This window comes from Ciconia boyciana, chromosome 6, assembly GCF_034638445.1.
Source record: "Ciconia boyciana chromosome 6, ASM3463844v1, whole genome shotgun sequence".
Taxonomy (NCBI): Eukaryota; Metazoa; Chordata; class Aves; order Ciconiiformes; family Ciconiidae; genus Ciconia; species Ciconia boyciana.
Window position 1 is genome coordinate 12,448,736 of NC_132939.1, and position 13,959 is coordinate 12,462,694.

General features: G+C 36.0%; 1 protein-coding gene across 1 annotated transcript in view; it reads left to right on the plus strand.

Annotated features, from left to right (window-relative positions):
- Positions 1 to 137: 137 nt before the first annotated feature.
- Positions 138 to 13,959, plus strand: part of IRAG1 (inositol 1,4,5-triphosphate receptor associated 1) — a 126,233-nt gene continuing 112,411 nt past the window's right edge. The window contains exons 1-3 of the mRNA XM_072865326.1: positions 138 to 398; positions 1,749 to 1,799; positions 6,384 to 6,501. The gene's annotated coding sequence lies outside the window, so the exon portion shown is untranslated. The remainder of the gene's footprint in view (positions 399 to 1,748; positions 1,800 to 6,383; positions 6,502 to 13,959) is intronic.

Consider the following 13,959-nt stretch of genomic DNA (forward strand, 5'->3'; position numbering starts at 1 on the left):
CAAAGGGCGGGGGAGGCGGGCTGGCTCCGCCCCCGAGCCGCAACGAGCCAGTCGCAGCGACGCACGAGCCTGGAGGGCCGCCTCGCGCCCGTGCGTGAGGAGGAGGGAGGGCTTCGAGGCCGGGCGCGCGCGGCCCTGTTGCTGCGGCAACGGCGGCCTCGCGGGCGCCCCACAGCGAGCGGCCAGGCACCGGCGGCCCGCGGCACCGGCACCGGGGCCGGGAGCTGGGCGGACGGCCGGAGCCGCCAGCCCTGTCCCCGCCCCGGGCTGGAGCACTACGTGTTGCGCTGTGTGACCTCCCGTGCGGCTGCTCGCAGCGGTCTTCCGTGCCGTGGCCTTTTAAAACGTGAGCAGTCTCCTCAGGACAGAGTGAGGGCTCACTGGGGACTTGCAGACAGGTATTAGTCCCGCTAATTTATAGATATATATAACATACTTACTTATGGAAATATATATATAAAGAATACCAAGAGATAATGCTGTGTATTTATACACGCACACACTGATAAATTGAATACTTTTGCAACTGGTTGCTCGCTGGTCTTGAGACCACAACTCCGTCAGGCTATGCCTTTCCTCATGTCATTTTAAAATCGCTAAAGATTTCCAAACAAATGCATTAAAATGTGTGCATTTTTCCCTATCTTCGTGGAAAAACAAATAATGTGTAAATCCAAATACATATAATCTGACTAGTTTAGGTGGTGTAATATTGTTAATACATATTTACAATTTTTTAGCCACAGCTTGGACAACTATTTTCAAATTATCTAAATGTTTCTAATTACAAATACTCAATCTGATATAATGCTGAATCCTGAACCTAGGCCCTGATCCTGGAACTTGGTTTGTGTGAGGCATTCAGCCACATGGAGGTGCATGCGTAAAGAAGAAATTACAAAATTGGGTTCCTAAATTGTTTTTTTCCAATTATGATGGCAGATTCCCTGATGTATTTGGATAAAACACAGCATGCATAGTAACGTAGGACCAATCTTAGTTATTTTTGCAGCTGTACCGAGAAAAAAAAAAAAGGGTAGTAAGACTAAAAGATCCTCTGGCACATTTCTACTAAGATTAAAAAAAATAAATCTGTGACATATTACTTACACGGCCTATTAAACCCTAAAGCAAACTTGATTTTGTCCTATAGCTAACCATCCTCAGAATACAGAATTTTGACTGAACTGATAGTCACAACTATAAAGCATTAAATTACTAAATTTGATTTAAAAAATTAATTGTGAATTACTATAATAGTATATATTATAGTAGTAATGACTAGCTTACTTGCAGTGTCACCTGTTCCCTGAAGCCAAAGCAAGTAGTATTTTTAATTATTTAACATCTTGAATTGCAGCTTTTGATTTTTATTTATGCACTAATTATTCTGAACTGAGTTACCTGGTCCAATTAAGTGTAAGTAGCATTTCTCCTACTCACATAGGTCTTTGAGTAGGTATGTGCCATAAATACCTTTTGTAGAGAAACTTTTGCATGTGGCAGCAAAGTGGAGTAACATTGAAATTAACAGGAGTGAAAGAGTGTGCACTTTTTTCATTAAAACCATGCCAAAACCAACATTATGCAGAGCAAGATGCTAATTAATAGAGTTCCTAAGCCTACTTTTCTGATTTATAGGCTGATTTTTCACAAAGAAACTGCTTTTTAGATATTTTCATTAATGTTGAAGCAATTTGGACTGAAAAGGCAATTATGCAAATTATTGACTTTTATGTTGTTTAAAGCAGGAAGACTCCTTTTTTCCATATACACCAATAACAATGAATCATTATCTGGTATGTAGAATTTCTTTAATGTATAAAATATTGTTCTAGTGAAAAGAGCTTTTTCTTTTTTTTTTTTTTTACTTTCTGAGTGCTTAGGAACATTTCAAAAAGAGATACTTGTTTCCTCTTGCTGTCTTTTTTATTTCATTTAAATTTTTTATTATAAAATTGCAGTTACTGCTTTTAAATTTGGATTGTTACCAGTATCAAAAATAGTGATATAAATAGAAAGTAATCTGTAGGAAATTGAACTTCCATTTGTGATATGTTATACAGACAGTGAAAAATAATATTTAAAAACTTCATTACCACATATAATTATAAGCCTTTTTCAGGAATGAAAGTTGAGCTTAACTAAGCTACTTAAATAACATAATAGAAAGGCCTCTATCTACCTGACCACTACTCTTTGCAAGCAAATTACCATTTATGTTTGAGGTGTGTATGCTTAAATAAATAGGCCTTCATTTAGAACAGTTGGGTGGTCAGAGCAGGGTATTTTAGTAGCAAAGTTTCTTTACTTTCAATTGTTAGAATAAATAACTTTTTTCTTAAGGGTTTTTTTTAGAATAAGGATAGGTATGGTTTTAGAAATCTTCAGAGTGCAAATTAATTCCATTCTAACAGTGTGAACCATTACTCCAATAGTCACTTGTTGATTTTCCCATTCTGAGCTGTGAAAAAGAGAAGGATATACTACATTGGTGGTTTGAAGAGCTCAGTGTTGTGCATCAGGGAGCAGCGAGGGCCACTGCTCCCTCAGGGAGGGAACTCAGGAGCTGAGCACATAGAGCAAGCAGGGCAGGGGCTTTGCTGCTGAGATCCCCCCTAGAGTACCCGAGCAGGGCAGACATTAGGCAAGTCCACAGTGATGAGATGGTCCTGAGGTGAAGCTGGAAGTACTAGTCAGTGAGGTAGGGTCTAACACAGCCTAGTCATTGCCAGGTAGGTCCTTTCTGACAAGACAATATCAAGGTAGAAATCAGTCCTCAAGCAAAGGTCCAGACTGGGGCAGGGAGAGGCATCTATAACTAGGTAGGGAACTAGCTGTGAGTGAGCTAGAGACCAACACTTTTACAGTGTAACTCAGGCCACAACTGTGGGTCCTGGGCTGAGCTTAAATGGTGCTCCTAGGCTGTAGGCAGGGGTGTGGCAGGATGCACCAGGTGGGGCTGGTCAGGGTCATTAAAGCTTATTAATGCACTTAAGGCCCTGACATGGTACGCCTGTCTTGAAAAGATAGTAAGCAGGTTTAGTAAAGTGCTGGGCTGTTTGTTTGTTTGTTTGTTTGTTTTCTAGACTTGTTCTAGAAAGTGCTAAAAATTGAGTTAATAAGTATATCAGTTGTTTTATTAGATAGTTTAATGTTGTGCTAGTTCCAGAGGCTATTGAATTTGTGTATCTCAAACTTGCTATGGTAAGGAGTTAGGAATTTCTGTCCTGCTACTAAGGAATACTGAAGCAGGCTCTATTAATTATACATTGAGCAACATTACAGGTATTCTTTTCCTATAAAATTAGCTCTTTTAATAAAACAATGTGACATGTAGCAAGACAGCTGTAAGAATAGATAGTCTTTACTGCTTTATGTTAATACTTTACTTAAAGGTGTAGTATTTTTACAGACCAAGAAACATCTTGGAAAGCTACTAAAAACTGTATTATTTTATGCTGCCAGGATTAGTAACTTTTTTGTTGTTCACACTTCTTCAAATTATTGTATTTTCCTTATTTATCTGATAAAAATAACTATGTCCTACTGAGTTAGATAGTAACCTAAATCTAAAGAATTGTTTTGTAAGTAAAAGCTTTAAGGTGTGTCTGTGATAGTTTGTGTTTTGCAAGTAAGTTGTGTATTTGAAAATGGAGAGCGAATGCTTTTGTATTTAGTATATAAAACCTTGAGACGCTTACACTTCAAGTTTAACTGTACTACTGACTTCTTTCTAATCCCTATTTGTCAATAGACTGGTTGCTAGCCTTTATTAGTATTCTCATTTCTATTAACCATATGCTTATTTGAATTCCTAGCATCAGAAACACTAACAGAAAAGTAACTTGAATTTTAATTTTAAACATCAGCACCTAGCATTAAAACCTTCACTTGTGCCCTGCAGACCTGAAAGGTGCAAATAACTTCACAAAAAATAGTGTAACACTAGACTTGGTCTAAATACTCTTGTGTATTCTGTGAGACTTAAAACTGTTACCTTGCAGATCCTTTTACCTAGCACTAGTATGCCAAGTATTTCAGCTTTGTACAGGTCTACTTCTCTTTACTATACTATTGGTTGTAGTTTGCCTGCGTTGCATTAAATGTAACATCTCTGTACTCAGGAATATTGTGGAGTTGAGTCTATAGCTGCACTTCTTTTCAGTATCCTTCTTCCTGTGGGGTATGGGAAAGTATTTCTAGTTATTTTTCTGTGGATGCAGAACCTACTCTGACCCCAGTACGGTTCACGGTTAGTTTTCAAAGGACTTTTTTTTTTTTGGTGGTTTTTGCACTGGTAGCCTTCTGCCTTCTGTTATTGCACTTAGCTTTGATTAGTAGGTATGAAAGTGTAGTTTAAAAAAAAAAATCATAGAAACAGTACAGTCTTAGTTTTGCATTGCTTCACAGAATTTCTCTTAGAAAACTGTAGAGGCAGCTGTAGGATGCAGGAGATTTTCCTTCTGTCATCTGTGGGGCTAATGGAGAATGAATAGTGCTATAAAAAGTTAGCAGTACAAATGCAATTCTGTAAAGTTTTTTTTTTTTAATGCTTTAAAAACTCACAAAGGTTCTAAATATAAAACTCAATAAAATGCTTTGTACATATGGTATCATTATTGCCACCTTCAGGCAACAAAAGGAATGATTCATTTTCAGAGTCACTGTCTAGCATTCTGTTTACAGAGGGTTGGGGCTTATACTGTGGAGTTTAGTATTTTTTCTAGTTACAGCCTTGCATTTCCCTATTGTTGTCATCTTTTTTTCTTTGGCCTTAGTATGTTCCAACATGTCAAAAATATGTTACTTGATCCAGGAAGCTGTGATTGATAAACACGTAATTGTTCAATGATAAAGTCTATTTGAATGATAAACACCTCATATACAAAGAGCTACTTAGCAAAGGCGGATTTCCCCCCTGCCCCTTTCTCTTCCCGGTGAAGGCTTTTTCAGGGATTGCGTGATAGCATTACAGATTTAAAATGCATGTCAACAATCAATAGGACAAGCGAGGATTATACACAAGACTGTAGAGGTATCAGATGAAATGTTGCAGTGCTGAAATGTAAAGAATGAAACTATCACTGATTTCTAGGATAGATGGCTTGCTAGAAAGAATTAGTGTTTTTAAGATTTTAATCAGATTTACACCTAGAGAGAGAGAGATGAGTTTTTTCCTAACTCACTTACGATGAACTTCAGTAACTTTGTCATTGTGTCTTCTATTTCTTTTTAAAATAGTTTTACAAAAGCTTGCATTTGAACGGAATGTTCAAAAGTTTTAAAAAGAAAAGTCTGAGATGGAGACTACACTGATTATTCTTTGCCAAAGCTTTCTTCCAGGATGGCTCCTGAGTTTTGATATAATGTTCTTTGAAATGAAATTGCTCAACACATAGATCAAAATTACCTAATGTTTTAACAGAGGTATTAGTAGCTAACCCAAGAACACTGAGATCTAGCATCTCTATTATCCTCTAGTCTTTTTGATAAAATTATTTTTCATATAATGTTTTTTTGACAGGTACTTTGACATAAAATAATGACATTTACTAATGACAGTTATTTTTCATAAAATGCTTAAAATATGCTCTCCATATTCAGTGGGATGTTATTTGTGTACTGAAAATCAAAGGTAAGAAAAGACTACAGAATAGGTACAGAAATCAATGTCGTCTTCTACTGTAATTGTACTTTTGAAAATGTTATGAAAGCAGTGGAGGGACTATATCTTAATTTAAATATCTTCTCCTTGCTTTGTATAAGAATTAAAACAATTCTTTTCATTCTGAAATCTGTGCATGCTGTCTAAAAACCAGGTTTTTAACAGAAAGTTTAAGGAAAGGAAAACACATTATACAACCAAGTGCTTGAGTGTAGAAGTCAGTTCCAAAAATAACAATGAACACTTGTGCTGAAATTCTCAGGAAGAATGAAGCCTGAGAATCAGCCTGAAGATGAAGAAAGCTTTTGGGAATATGTCAACAAATCTTTCTCTTTTTCCTGGGGGTGGCTGGTTGTTTTCAATGTCCTTTTCGTTAATGTGATTTATAATATAAACTATATACTGACTTCTATACATAGAAATTAAATAGAAAAAGCAATTAATTTTCATGTCTCTAACATCCATAGTCTCTTCTCTGATGATTTACTTTTCTTCTATGTCTCCCTTCTTTTTTCTTCTAGAGAACCCTTTCCACTTTTGTTTAAGCACTTAAAGTGACAATGTTTAAACAGATCAGTGTGCTTACTTATTGTGGGCAGAGCTCTATCCTGCCAAATGAGATCTGAAAGATCTGTTCAATAGCCTGTGACTGCAAATACCCCCTGATCTAGTTTAAAAAAAAAAAATTAAAAGTTGATATAAATCTCTTTTGCAGCACACAGAATTCTTCTGAAAACTTAAAGCCTATTTCTAATGTGCTTGAAAACATGGAGAGCAAAATCCCAAGTCTGCATGAAGAGAAGGCTGAATGTCATGGATGTTGCAGAAACTGGGTATGATTTATATTTTAATTCATAAATGCTTTGGTGTTCCTGCCTGTGTAAGAGTTCTGAATATGTAAAGTTTAAGATGTAAACAGGAGACCCAAGCTTGGAAGTTTGGGTCCTGTGTTGATTTTTTGAAAACTGTCTTTTTAATATTTTTCTGAGTAAACATTTAAAGCTATTAAAAGCTTATTCCACAACCTTTTAAGATCCATTTTTTAAATGAGGAATGTCAAAATAAAGAAATATTTGTATTTTGAAATAAAGCATACATACACACAGAGATACACACTTCCCCTTTCTTACACATGTGTATGTTATATTTAATGTATAATATATTTTATAATATGCTATATAATACATCATAGAAACATTTAAAATTATAAACTGTAAGTAACCTACCTCTTATGTCTATTTACATATCCATGAACTTAGATTTCATGGATGTTTCCTTTGACCTTAATAGAACCACTGCTAGACTACATAGCTACAGGTTGAACAGTATTTACTCCTAACCACAGCATTAATTGTCAGAGCTGTTGCGACTTTATTAAGGTTTACTTTATGTTCTTACCAGTGTATTTTCATGTAAGTTCATGCCCTGCTCTTCCCCCTCCTGCAATCTCTAATGTTTCATTAACATATCTTTCTTACTTTTTAAAAAGAAGTCATTAACTTTTGTTGGGCACACTAATAACTTTAAGTCTGGGGGGGGAAGTAATTCTAATTTTTTTTGCCTCAAGATGGAAACTATTATTCTACTGGATCTACTTAGTAATTCTGAAGTAGGTATATTTTCTGTAATTTATTTCATCCCAAGAGGAAAAAAGTGAACTTTTAAAACTTGACCTTTTTGCCAATGATTCTGTATAATGTCTTAACATGCATCTTACTATTAATAATGGAAAACACTTTATTTCTTATAATCTTACATTGTGGATGAAAAACATAAATCAGATTACTTTAAAACTCCAGTGTAATAGCACAATGTGTGTCTAGATATTAATTTAAGAAATGCCTGTTCTGTGTTTCTGTCTAGCCCTCGATGTGTTTATTTCCACATTTTTCTTAGAAGGCCAGGGACACTTTGTTCAGTTATTTGAGAAGTAATGTGGATGGATGCCATACTTGAAGACTGTTTTCATACCTCCTATCAACATGCAAGTTAAGTTTACAATTAACTCGATCCTTGCAAGCAGAGACATTGATTCTTAACTTGACTAGAGGTATCGTATTGAATTAAGGCCTCAGATTGGAAGAGAACCAGTAACTGTTATCAGCCAGAAGCAAATGTTATTTTCAGATGTGAGGAGGTATTCTAGGCACTGGTTCACTAGATAATTTGGAACCTATTTCCATGTGTTGCTCTGAGTATACTTTCTTGTTCAACTTGTAAAGCCATGTGGCAAGTGGATAATGCTGGTGTGTGAGCAGCAATGAATATCCATTTAAAAGTAATTTAACTGAACAAGTACCTGTTAACTGTAACTTCCTGGAAGCAGGTAACAGCATTTAGAAAGAAAAATAACGTACAGTTGTAAGTTTTTGGGCATTCCTTTCCCCTTCTCAAGGCATCTTTTAAAATCAGTATTCCCTGCTATGTCAGGGTGGTTATACAGGGAGATATTTGACTTAATATTCTCAACCCATGTTGTTATTGGAGTCTAGGCTACAGATCACAGCAGTAGCAAGCTACCAGGCTAGAAATACTGCATTGCAAACTGCCTGGAAATTCTTGGGTTTGCATATTAATTAGAACAGTATCTATGATCCTCAAAGTGAGTAAGACTGGATAGTGTGAGGAATGAAACTGGCCTCTCTCAGCTGTATATGGATGTCTGCCTGGAGTTCAGAGCTGATTTCATTTGCCAAAGGGCAGTAGTGGTACTGTTAGTGTCTTGTACTCCTCTGCTGCGGGAATTGCCATCCATGATGCAGTATGTTTATAAATAAAACCGTGTTTCTATCTGCAAGCTCAGCCTGGGATGTAAAGTCGTGTTCTTTCCAGCTTGCACATCACCACTAACAGAGCTGCTGCTGGAACTTAGTCAAGAATTCTGTTGATTCAGAAGCCAGTAAAGAAACTCCCAGAACTATGTTGCCTCTGCAAGTATGAGTAAAAGTTTATTTATATCAGTCAAGTGACTATGCATGCATACAGATCAGATCATTTAAATGAAGGAAGATGCAACTTTCACAAGTTACTCCTTCTGAGTATTATCTCACTGGGTAAAGAGGGGCTCCCATTTGCACCTCAGCAGATTATTTTGCAATTTCAAGGTGTATGTATGGTAATTCATAATGTGCTGGAAACACAAAACTTTTAAGAGAAGCACTTTTAACTAGTTAATAACTAAATATTGTTCAGGCGTAAATCCTTTGTGTTTATCAAATGTAACACAACTCAAGCAACAAACTAGGCAACTCATGTAGGCAAAATTGGTAGACATAGTACATTTGACAGCTATGTGACTTAAGTCTGGAAGAACAGGTATGTATACCTCAGATTCTCACTTTTTTAGTCAGATGTACTTCTAATACTGAGTCCTTTAACAGTGCCAAGGGTGGTTGTGTTTTCTAATGTAATCTTAAAAATATATGATTCTTTCTTAATTTAGCTGTGCCATTTTGTACAGAAGCTGTACACAAAGTATACAATACTGCTATTAATCTGTCTGAAACTGAAGTGAGGGAAACCCTTCAACCCTTGTGGTGATCAGTTTCATTGCTTAATTTTGCTGTTAAAGTTTTTCAGAAAGTTTAGGCTGAATTTTCCGTGCTGATGTTTAATGCTGTTATGTCCCATTCAGCAGTACATAGAAAAAGATGTCTTTTTACCTTTCTTTAGGGTAATTTGTTTTTTACTGTGGATGTGTAAATGGAGAACTCTCGTTCTTTGTAAACAGATGCTGCTTTATGAAAGGCTTTTGTATACCATCATAGGAGAGGTGAAAACTGTGAATCCTTTGAATTCATATACATGTGATTGGTAATGTCACTTCTGCAAACACTTCTCCTAATATCTTAACCCTAATATAAAAATACCTGTATTACTTCCCCTCAGAAAAGTTCGATCATGGTGATTTCTAATAGACTATTATTACTCATTAACTAGGGAATACAGTCAGTTTAGTAGGATCTCTTACTGGCCATTGAGACTGTAGGAATGCAAAAGAAGAAACAAACTCACGCACAAATTTAGCAATGATATATCTAAAATAACACAAAACACTTCTGCTGAACACTTCAAAGATTGGACATTAGTGTAAGCATTGGAGAAAAGAATAATTTTGTTTAGAAATTAAATTTAAGTAGACTGAAAATTTTGAAGGGAAAACTGACTTCTTTTGCAAAGCATAATATCAGATTTAATAAAATTTTATTCTCATACAACTGAAACTTCTAAAATAGCCAGTCATGATCCTGACAAGTGTTTGGAGAAGCTGGATTTCTGTTGTGTTGTATCTTTTTTTTGTTTTTTTACATATGTCCATTTGAACTGTGTCTTAAAAGCATTTTTGATGTTGCCCTCCTAAGTAGAACCTGCTAAGAGTTAATGACAATAAATTACACCAAAATCCTTTCTTTAGTAAAGATTATAAGTTTACTAGGTTCTCTATCACTTGCATGGCTTTGTATATGTAAAACTATAGCTCAGGCAGCTGGAGATGAATGGCTGCTAATTCTTCTGATCACTCTGATCTTCCAGGTTTGGGAGGTTTCTATGTCATATCCTTTTTAATCTCCTCCTTCAAGTTACCTGCATGGACTTGCTATTGTTGTAGCAAGGAAGGCTGATAGTTCTCTTTGGAGCTTTTTACATGCTCTGGATAGGGTTGTTCAGTAGCTCTGAAGGCTGCTGTGAAGTATCCTAAACTTCTGTGGCATGAGGGAGAAGGTATGTACTTTGACCTTAAATGTATATACACTCTCCAAACTGACCTGGTAAAGGTATTGATCACTTACATTCTCTGCCATAAACCTAGAGATTCAGCCTGCTGTACTGATTTGAATATTAGAGAACAAGAACACTCTTCAATTGTTTCCTTCCTTCATTTGCAGGAGAAGTATTAAAACATTCACATAACAAGAGCCTCGCAATTTTTCTGTGCAAATGATCAAGCAGTATAAACATCAGCAGAGGGCAGTATTGAGGTATAAATAGAATAATAATAAATTGAAATTAAAAAAAAACCCGCGTTGCCATGTGTTTTCAGTTTTCCTTCATAGAATCACAGAATAATTTATGATGAAAGGGGTCTCTGAAGGTCATTGGGTCAATCCCTGTCTCCGAGAGTCAAATTCAAAGTTGGATACAATCAATATGGTCATGGTAATGTGTCTACATTGTTGAGTATTCTATACAACCTGCAATCAGATTAGTTTTCTCTCCAAACCACTCTTATATCCAGTTGTGAGACTGGATGCAAAGCATGCCCAGTGCTGAAGTGTAGTTATTTTGCCTGAATAATACTAGGAAAAAAAAATGTTTAGCCACTTCCGTTTACAAGGTCAGGAAACAGTACTTTTCAACAATTACTCTTATGTGTTGTCATCAACTCTAATAATAATAGGCAAGCATCTGGGGAAAAAAAAAATTAGTCGTATGAGTATCTTGTCTGTTACTTCTGCAAGGCAAGATTGACCAGCATGGTTATATCTATGTAGCTTCTGTTGAAACAATGTCTTATTGTTGATTTTGTTTTTAAGAATTGTTTCTATAGTATTTGCTACTAGATAGTATGACTTTTTTTTCTACACCTTTATTGGAGAACTGAGATAGATAGTGACAGGAATATTTTACAAAAGTGAATATTGCTCTCATGTTTAAAAACTTTTTTCCAAGATGTGCTGTATTGAATTTGTGGACAGATTTATAGAAATCAGAGGCTTCTCCAAATCAGTAAGTTTTATTAAAGAAAAGTTTTCTTTTTTTAACATAAACACAGTCCTAGCCTGTCATTGTTACTTGAATTAATTCCAGTTCCTTTTTTCAATCTGCTTGCTTATATTAGCTAAAATCTTATTTGCTAAAATGCTGAACTGCTGAATCTTGTAGGATACAGCATTTTCCTTTAGTTTATCTAATTCTGCAATGCTTTTCAAGAGTGTATTTGAGACAAAATTGCAGAATTCTGAGCTGTGGAACAAATGTCTATTATAAAATACTAAACACAATGCTATGTTAGGGAGTTTACTGACACTCATGTCACATAAAAGCACTTCTGACATTTACTTAAACCATTTAGATGCACTAATAATTTGTATAATTTACTTTAAGACAAATGTTTTACTACTGTCTTCAGTCTGAGAAGCAATGTTGTTTACATTTCAGTGTCTAGTTTTCAACCTTTTTTTGACAAACTATTAGTTACAATGTTTATTCAGACAAAATATTAGTGAGTCTACATATTACATAGAACTGCTCAAAAGAACATCTGTTTTAAATTCTCTTTTTGCTCCTAAAAAAGTGAACACTAAGAGGATTGTTAAGTCACTATTATGAGTAACACAAATGTTTGCCTACTCCTATTGATGGCAAACTGGAACAACTCATAAAGAGATTGTTGGCATCTTAAAAGCACTTTTCCCTCTCAATTAAATCAACTAGTTTTGAAAGCTGTTTGGCTAAAATTCTAGCTCTTCTTGGATGGCTAGCTACCCCTTCAACATAAGCACTGAGGTTTAGTTAAATTGGCAGTTTAGGTTCCTGGCAACTGTCCAAACAAATTAGTTTAAACTAGCTCAGGCAAATGGCTGCGTGAGCCACATGCATTTTTAAGTGTTGCTGTGTTTATATCCTTCCAAGAGAAAATACCAGTTGATGTGAAATTCAGTGAAGGCTAGAAAGTGTTGCAGGGACCTTAGGTGGATGCAGACTAGCCCAGAACTGTTCTGTTATCAGTACCCAGCAGAGCTTGGGTATGATATGTATTTCGGTTGTGATCAGAACTTTGGCAGGGATTATATGAAGTTTTATAAGTGTATAGTGTTTCACGGCCTGAACAGCTTGGGTGGGCCCAGTTTGCACATATCAGCACTGTGCGTCCCCCTGCCTCTGCTTCCTGAAGCAGCATGAGACTGCTGTTTGTGCCACTGTTAAAATATCTGTTAAAAGTTGAAGACAGATCCAAACAAGTAGACAATATATTTTGATTACTGATAAGAACCTTTGTCTTTGGTGGATAGCAATGTTTATCATGTAGGAATAATATAAAGTCAGAAAATGTACTCCCAATTAGTATGTTATTAAAAAAAATAAATTCTGAAATATTCTTAGTTTCAAAACACTGAAGTTCTCTTTTTGTTTAGATAACATCAGCAGAGAATTTTTTCTATTTGATTTCAATAATAAAGATTTTTATATTAAACGTGCAGATGAGTAATACTAGCGGTAGAGCAGAGGTAGGCATAAACATCTGTGAAGGTAATGTGATAGTTGAGTTTGGAAGATAATGGCATGGAGGTGAGAAAGTACTTCTGTAGTGAGTTTTAAATGAGGTACAGTGTGGAAGCCTTGGGACCATGCAAGGCACAGAAAAGGAAAAAAATCAGTTTAGGACAGCTGCTAATGATAAAAACTGCCTTTTCTGAGTACTGACTGAGACTGTGTAATAGCTGGGCTTTAAGCAACACGAAATTCACAACTTGGCAGTCCCAGCAGTGCTGATGTGGGAAGGGCCCCTACCATAAACTTGTATCTCTCCTGCAGAAAATGTAGCTCAAAAGGGGTATCAGGGACAAGGATGAGGGATTGAGCAAACCTTAACAACATGGAAGTTATGAATGGCCTTTTTTAAATTATTGCTCTTAACTCCCAAGGTACAGTGGTGAACACCATTGTAAACAATAGCACATTTAGCACTCCTGCTGACAATCTTTCTTGCAGTGAGTGTTTGGAGTGTTCTTGGTGAAAAGGAATGCTAGGTCATGCATTGTAACATCTAATAACTGAAAAGAGTTGAGATGTGATATTATGTGGGAAAGTGGCTGAATTATACCTGTAGACTGAAAAGGAGTATATTCCTAGTGCTTTCAGAGGTAGGTACTAAATCTACAAAAAACAAGTCATGATTTTCGTTATGATCTTGCAAGACCAAAGTTATTCTGATTGATTAGACTCAAGCAGATAGCACTACAGATCCTTCATGTAACATCCTCTGTTTTGCTGTTCCCCTTCCTCCTCCCCACCCCAAACCCTAGCATGTTGCCCTCAAATGGCTGCCAAGCAGTTTTGTACTTGCATAATGAGATTCTATGGTGTATACTCTTAAAAAAAAAAAAAAAAATTGCACATCATTGTCTAATTTTACATGACAAGCTTTCCTTCAGCTTCATAGCAAATTATAGGGAGAGTTTTTTTGTGATCTTTTCTGTTATCTTAATAATGTAAAGTTTAGTTGTGACTCTTTTGATGACTTTTCCATGAGGATGACCAATTGCTCCCTTGCTTAGTTTATATTGTTA